The sequence below is a fragment of the Mandrillus leucophaeus genome, unplaced genomic scaffold, assembly GCF_000951045.1.
Source record: "Mandrillus leucophaeus isolate KB7577 unplaced genomic scaffold, Mleu.le_1.0 Scaffold275, whole genome shotgun sequence".
Taxonomy (NCBI): domain Eukaryota; kingdom Metazoa; phylum Chordata; class Mammalia; order Primates; family Cercopithecidae; genus Mandrillus; species Mandrillus leucophaeus.
This window is the reverse complement of record NW_012102865.1, coordinates 3,311,680-3,319,951: the sequence shown is the minus strand read 5'-3', so window position 1 is coordinate 3,319,951 and position 8,272 is coordinate 3,311,680.

The window sequence follows — 8,272 nt, the reverse complement described above, 5'->3', positions numbered from 1 at the left end:
ATAACTGTATCCTCAATGTGGTTGCACAGACTCCCTAACATACAGTTTCTTATCTTTAGGCTAGAATTATATCAGTTTAAGTTGGCCACATTCATTAACTAAGGCTGTTCAGCAGTTATTCTGGATGTTGTTTGACACATTAGGAAAATAAATTATTACAGGTTCTTTTTAGATTAATGTTTTTAAGGGGCCTGGTTGACAAGAACAGCTTTTTTTTGTTTGTGTCTCCGTCACTTCAAAACATCTGGATGGGTCATCACTAAGTTCGGAGATCAGAGTTTGAGTTGTCGTAAACACAAAATGTGAGTGGTACTAGACATAGACAGGCTCTTTGGAGAGCCCTGGTGGAAATCTCTCTTGGTTTCTTTTTTTTTTTTTCCCCATACAGTATAATAGGGGCTATAAATTGAAATTTTTCAACAAAATTGTATTTTGGAAAAATGTTACAAGGTTATTGGGAGTTGGGGGAGAGCAACAAAATATTCAATAATTTTATTAACAAGGGATTTTAAATTTTCCCTCTTGTGGATATGCGTAAGGTGTCATAGGAGACACATGGTTTTCTGATGACATATTTTAGTTCCAAATTAACCAAACAAAATCAGAAGTTTAAGAATTGTTTGCAAATTGATCCCGAAATTAAGGGTTCTTTCTAGGGCAAGCAAGAGAAGAGACTTTAGGGTTATGTGAGGAATTGTGTATGTCTGGAGCTGGGCCCCAGGTCAGCTGATACCAAACAAGATCATATGACTGGCAGTCAGGAGAAAAGTCCCCCACAGGTTAATGGTCTTTGTCCACTTGGAAAAAAAAAAAAAAAAGGTTCAAATGACAACTTCAAACTGATTAGGCTAAGGAGCTCAGCCTCTATTCAACACCTGAAATGCATCACTCTCTTCAAGCCCCCAAATACAAAGATGATCTCAGTAAAACTGGCCACAAAGGAATCTCAGGAATAAGTCGATCACTGAATCTCCAGAGGTTCTGAAACATTAATAGAGAAACAATATTTGGAATCCAACATTTTCAAAAGTGATATCAGGACTCTTAAGAGTATACTATGGAATGTATATAATATCCCCAATATACCACGAACTCCTTCACTCTCCCCACTCAGTTTCAAATGTCTGCAATTCCCAGTGAGCATCTGCTTCATGTGCCCATTAATACGTCTCAAGGAAAGACAGCCTAAATTCCAGCCACTGATCTGCACTCAGCGGCTCTTCACTTGGGCAACTCAATACAGTGGCTTCAGCCTAAGTCACAGCAGGCTTCATTCATTTGTGCTCCAGATCGAAAAGTGACAAATATGATCTTCAAAGGACATTTGTTATAATGTTTAAAATTATTACAACTTTACATTAATAAATTTGAGATGTTTTCAGATTCCAACATTAACCAACCAACATTATGTATTCTCTCACACTTTATTTAATGACAGTCAACGATTCTCCTGAGCACTATCAATAGTATTGCCAGGACATAGAAAAATAAATATTTGAAAGTTTAAAAGTAAAATCATTACTCCATAACCACTTCAGCAATAAGCAGAAAGTTTTTCTTTTTTTTTTTTTTTCTGAGTAATGTTTGGTTATCACTTCCAGTAAGAGAGCATTGAATCCAAGGTTTTCCCTCCCAATATTTTAGAGATGACACCTTGGCATCTGTGTGGGTGTGTAACTGGCTTAAATGTAAGGATAAGCAGTTGGCCAGATTCCCCTGAGATTTACTTGCTCTTTTCAAAACATGTCTATGTGGTAGAATACATGATCTACCTCATTCAGGAGCCAGTTCCACCTTCCCCATAATCCCAGAAGGCAGTTTTTGCAGAGCTATCTAGGGGAATTTCACTGTTCATAAAGATATCAGAAATATAACAAAGAATTATACATGATTTTCTATAACTTGAAGTTAAAATTTCATAACTATTCTGTTGCATAGTCTGATCATTCAGGTGATGAATTAAAAATATTTATAGAACTCCATTACTAGGAATATATCCTATCAGATCTAAAGAATCATATAAACACATATGCATGTTTAACCATCACCTCAGTAAATTAAAATTTCTTTGTAATGCTTCTTTATTAATTGAAAGCAATGAAATCTGTTTCTGTTGCTGGCAATCTAGTGTAAGTCAATACTTTTTATTCTAATCACAGCTTAATTACTAAATCTGGTCTTAATATACGTTAATACAACCAAACAAAATTGAGATAATCAAACAAAAACTGTGTAAGCTAAAGTCACCCTTGCCTCAAGGGTTTGATCTGAGTTATTAGATACATAATTGACTAATTCCTTATTGGGGGTGATATTATATTATGGTAAAATTATTTGGCTAGCAGAAACATTAATCTAAAGTTTTCATTAATCTGACCGTGGGCAACTTTCCTCATCTGTTTGGTTTTCACTTTATAAATACAAAAAGAATAAATTGAAGAAGTTCTGTGTTTCCTGACTGAATGAGATTCTATTGCAGAAATACTGTTATTTCATATACTTTCCAAATGTGAATCATTGTTCCACCAGCCAGAATGTCACATGTTATTTGTATATTTGCACTAATTTTCCAAATATACATAGATATTATGGCTCTAATGAAATGTAAATTTAATTGTAAAACATCACTTAATTTATAAATCCTTTCCCATATATTCTGATAAATATTTACCAAAAGAACAACTGCTATTATGCGAGGTCTGAAAAACATACATATGTTAAAAATAGGGCTTCATACTCAAAGAAGTTGGAAATCACTATGCTAGATAATTTATACAGTCCTTTTCAGCTTTACAATTTATTTCACCAAAGTAAAAAAACTTAACATCTTCCATCTCTTTTTATTTTCTTCCCTTCCTCCTTCCCTCTCTCGTTCTCTTCTATTTTTTCCTATAAAAATGACAATGGTTTGATTCATAATAAGTGGCTATATCCTCATTTAATTTCCAAATTATCCAGAAAATGGGAGTCCTGAAAATTTTCTATGGTCCTTTGAGTAATAAATCAACATATCACAGATGCCACAAAAATGAAAAATCCAAATAAAGCAAAATAAAATTGAGGGCCAAGTTGAGTAAAAGATAATCCAACTAAGAGACCACAAAACTGTAAATGAATATTTGACAAAGCAAGATACTTTCTATAAAAGTGTTTCATTTTACTAAAAGGGAAAGAGTGCAAAGGAAAGGAATAGCTAAAGACCTAAAAAATGTAAAATATTCCTTTGTGGCATTCATAAATATTAAATGTTTCTCCAAATATATCAAATGACTAGGAAACAATGGTGCCAAAGCCAGCCATAATAGAAATAAACTATATTATGTGAGATGACATACAAAGTTAGAGGGAATTTGAGGGAAAAAACAAAGGTTTATTAAAAACATCAATTTAAATATCCTTCTGGAGGTACATCTGTCACTCTGCTGCTCTTTCATACATTGTTTCTAAGCGTAAATAGCTCACATGCCAAATGCATGTGTATAATGCAGGACAGCAATATGGAAATTTTGGAAATAATAAGGAATACTCTGTCAGATAAGTCATAGATATCAGCATCCATAAAAGTTTCTTTATCCTCTAGATTACCTTTCTAAAAGGAAAAGTTATTATTTGTCTGCAATAAGGTATAAATATACTACATTCCAAAGAAACTCCTATAAAATAAACCTGAACGGAAAGGGAAAAACATAACAGAAGTAACTCTATTTCTATTACTTGATCCTTTACAACAGAAAAAACAAAATTAACTGAGCGTGTTACAGTAAGAAATTGATACTATAATATTTCTCTCCAAAGAATGGACACAAAAATTCATAAGGTAGCCTTAATTTTCAAGAGTGTTAAAGAACATCAGAGAGCTACGAAGTCATCATGAATACCTTAGTCATGTACCTCCTGTCTTCTCAAATAGGTAAGAGTCATTTAATCTGGCACTAAAAAATCAGAAATAATGTTTTTGTTGTTTAAATACTTATGATGTTGAATAATGTGACAATTACAAATATACATATACATTTCTTCTTACAAGACTAGGATAATCATAGTGGACTCAGGCCCATCTGTGCTTAGACTCATTTACTTGTTACTGTAAAGACTTCTGGAAAAAATATTACTTATTGGGAATAAAATGGAGGATAAAGCTAGACCTACAGTCTTAATACTCTAATCAATTCCACCACCCATCCACAGCAATCCCTCCCTGAACTTTCACATAATCACATTGGTATGGTTTGGCTCTGTGTCCCCACCGAAATCTTATCTTGAATTGTACTCCCATAATTCCCACATGTTATGGGAGGGACCCACTGGGAGAGAACTTGAATCATGGGAGCGGTTTCCCCATACTGTCCTCATGGTAGTGAATGAGTCTCACGAGATCTGATGGTTTTATCAGATTTATCAGGGGTTTCCTGTTTTGCATCTTTCTCATTATCTCTTGCCACCACCATGTAAGAAGTGCCTTTTACCTCCCGCCATGATTCTGAGGCCTCCCCAGCCTTGTGGAACTGTAAGTCCAATGAAACCTCTTTTTCTTCCCAGTCTCGGGTATGTCTTTATCAGCAGCATGAAAATGGACTAATATGCACATCAGTCTACATGGTTTATTCTAACATGTTAAGGACCACTAGAACTCTGGTGTCTATTCCAGACTCTGTATTGGTTTTCTCTAACCCAAGTTAATAGTTCAGAGTGCTGAGAAGCTTTGGGACAATCATCAAGAAAGTGAAGATACTGTCTTTCTCTCCTTGCCTCAATCTGCAGAAAGGCTTTCCCTGACTAATAATCTAAGTCCACCTCTGCTTATCCTCCCCCAGTTTTTTCTATGACTGCATCTATAATTTAACAAACATTCATTGAGCACGTATTGTACTTATTCTGTTAAAACTGTGGGCGTACTTATTTAATGTTTGTCCGTCTCTACTAGGTTGTAAGCTCTGAGCTAGTTTATTCTCCACCAGTAGGCGGTTTTATTCTCCACCTACTGTAAATAAACAGTATGTGGGAAATTTTTATGTTTATTGAATAAGTAAACAGTAGGTGGGAAATTTGGGTTAATTTTAATTAACAAACAGTAGGTGGAGAATACTTGCTATGTATTTGGTAAATATTTATCCAAAACTGAATCTCTGAATTAATGTTTTTTAATCTTCACCTGCATCCAGGTTTTAGAGATTTTTTCCCCTTTCCTTTTCTATTCTCTAGAGTGACAAGGGTGGGAGAGAAGAGGGATGTATAATAAGAACTGCAACCAACACAGGAAGAATATTCTCCTTTCTTCCACGCTTCCTTACTCCTGTGAAGGAGATGAAAGAAGGCTTTGGCAATTCTGAAAAGGCCCGCAATAGCTTCCTTTCCTTTGCTAACACTCAAAGATGTCAGGCTTGCAAAGGGGAGGTTTTCAAGAGTAATCCATGTACCTTGCATTCTAGAATCTTAGGTTAATGTTTCCTTCCTATTCTGCAGAAGTCACTGAGCAGCCCTTACTTTAGCTATACGTAATTTTTTCTGAGACAGAGTGGAGATAAATGCAAAATTCAGATATATATTCCTAGATAGTCTAAATTTTGCTTTTCTACTTCCACACTGCTACATGCTCCCACCAGTAACATCTTCCAAGAATATGGTAACCACACATCTTGTGTTGCCTGACAAAGTACTAATTTGCCTAGAACGGTGCAGTTCATACCCTGATATTTAACATGTGGTTGATTTTCACATCCTACATGAAGCTTATTTTTTAATTTCCACAAAAATAATTATTTTCTTGCTCTGATTTTTAAAATTCACAGCATATTTCTTCTCCAATAGTTAGCTGTATAAATTATGCCTCCTTATATGGACACACCAGTCTCCTATAGGAAAAATACTATACTGTAAAATATTCTGTATCCTCAATGCCTAACAGTGTCTTGCATACTAGGGAGTCAATAATTGATTTTTTGACTTTTAAGATTTTTAAAAAGACCACAAATTACAATGCGAAATAAAATTTTATCTATCTGAATGTTAATATAAGTACATTTTCATTGAGGATGTCTTAATGAAGAAGAAGAAGAAATTCTGTCATTTATTGTTCAAGTGGTTACCTGAAATTCATGTCAAAATTGTTGGGATTTAAAATATTTTACAAATTTTTAATCAAATTGCACAAAAGTTTTTGAATTATGAAACTGCCTGCTCACTTTCTGAGCTGTACCATTATAATTTCTAGTGTGGTACTGAGGTCTCAAAACCTAAAAGACACAGAAAACACTGGAGTCCAGTGGCCATATAACCAGACTTCCTTCCAAAGAAACCTTAGAGATATTTTGTGAAACTCTTAGGATTCATAAAACACACTCTGAAAGTCAGAGTTTCAATCAATAAATAGCTATAATATCCTGAGCTAAGGGTCTAAATGCTCAAAAGCTAGAAAAAGTAATAAAAGCTTGATAGATGTGGTTTGGCTGTGTCCCCACCCAAGTCTCATATTGAATTGTAGTTCCCATAATCCCCACGTGTTGTGGAAAGGACCCTGTGGGAGATAATTGAATCGTGGAGGCGGTTTTCCCCCACGCTAGTCTCATGATAGTTCATGATAGTAAGTAAGTTCTCACAAGTTCTAATGGTTTTATAAGGCGCTTTCCACTTCACTCGGCTTTCATGCTTCTCTTTTGGCTGCCCTGTGAAAAAGGACATGTTTGTTTCTCCTTTTGCCATGATTGTAAGTTTCCTGAGGCCTTCCCAGCCATATGGAGCTGTGAATCAATAAACCTCTTTTGCTTATAAATTACCCAGTCCTGGGCAGTTCTTTATAGCAGCATGAGAATGTACTAATGCAAAGCTCACAGATGAAAAGACTTCTGAGATTCCAAAAAAAAAAAAAAAAAAAAAGGAGGACAATTGATTCATCTTACTTAATAACCAACAGATGTAAATACACTGGACATTCTAAGTCTATATGACATGAAGGTAGAAAACTATTCATTTTTGAACATGATAAAAGTTTCTATTCCTCCCTGGATTTATAAGAATTAAAAAGGAATACAATTTAGCTAAATATTTGTCTGTCTTTTCTGTCTCACCTTTAGTGTTCTGGTTTCCAATTGCTGTTCTAGGTTGTCATAGCAACCAAATGCTATTTTCAATAAGTTTTAGTAGAAAACCTGTTTGGAACACGTAATTTATTATAAGTGGAATGCATTCAGTTGGCTGCATGTGTGACAGATTCTTCTATTTTATAAGAAATTATATGATCATATTATCCTTGGTGACTACTACTTCTTAACTCTTTTATAACAAAATAACCCTTAAATTTTATAGACAATAACAGGAATTACTTCATTGCAGATATGCCTGTAGCCAATCCAAAGGGTTAACTGGGGTTTAGGTTTAGTCTCCTCCAGCCCAGTACAGACAATCTTCATAATCAACATATTGTTTTGTCTAAAATATAGATTTATCATATATTCAGTATTCTAATTTTTAAAATCTTCTTCCGATGTTAATAGGAATATACTTGCAGAAAATCTCGTGCAAAATTAGAAAAAAATGCTTAATGTGACCATCAGAAGGTCCTATTAAAAAAACATGCTCAGGCTTTTACATATTCTTCTGCTCTAAAGCTTTTAATTACACTCTGGACTACAGAACAAATGTTGGACTTCTTTGTCCCTCATTTGTGGCCCTTCAAATTCTGACCTTCTTTATCTTTTGTACTTCATGTCCGCATCCTGCTTTCATAAATCAGCCAGCACCACCGAGTGACTGTCTTATATTTTCTTACCACACTGGGCGCCTCTATAATTTTCTCCACCTTTGCAATGCCTGGCTCTTATGTTATTAGTCTCCTAAAATTGTCTCTTCATTTCTCAAATAAGCCACATCAGGCCACTTTCTTTCTTTCCTTTTCCAGATGGATAAAACTTACTCATTTAGTACTTGAATAAAATCTGCCTTCTGGAACTGTTCATACTATTTAATTTTTTAAATTACTTAGCTGCTCACATGTACTTATTTTGCCTTCTCAACAAGAAGTTCACCCAGAACAAGGACCATGTCTGGTACATCATTTTCCAACTCAACACCAAAGTTGTCTATTTTATTTAATAAAGTTTATTTGCAGAGCCTTCACTGCAGAAGTTTTGTTCTACCTCCTTTTTTTTTTTTTTTTTTTTGGGGGGAGCTTTTCTCTGTCGCCCAGGCTGGAGTGCAGTGGCCGGATCTCGGCTCACTGCAAGCTCCGCCTCCCGGGTTCCCGCCATTCTCCTGCCTCAGCCTCCCGAGTAGCTGG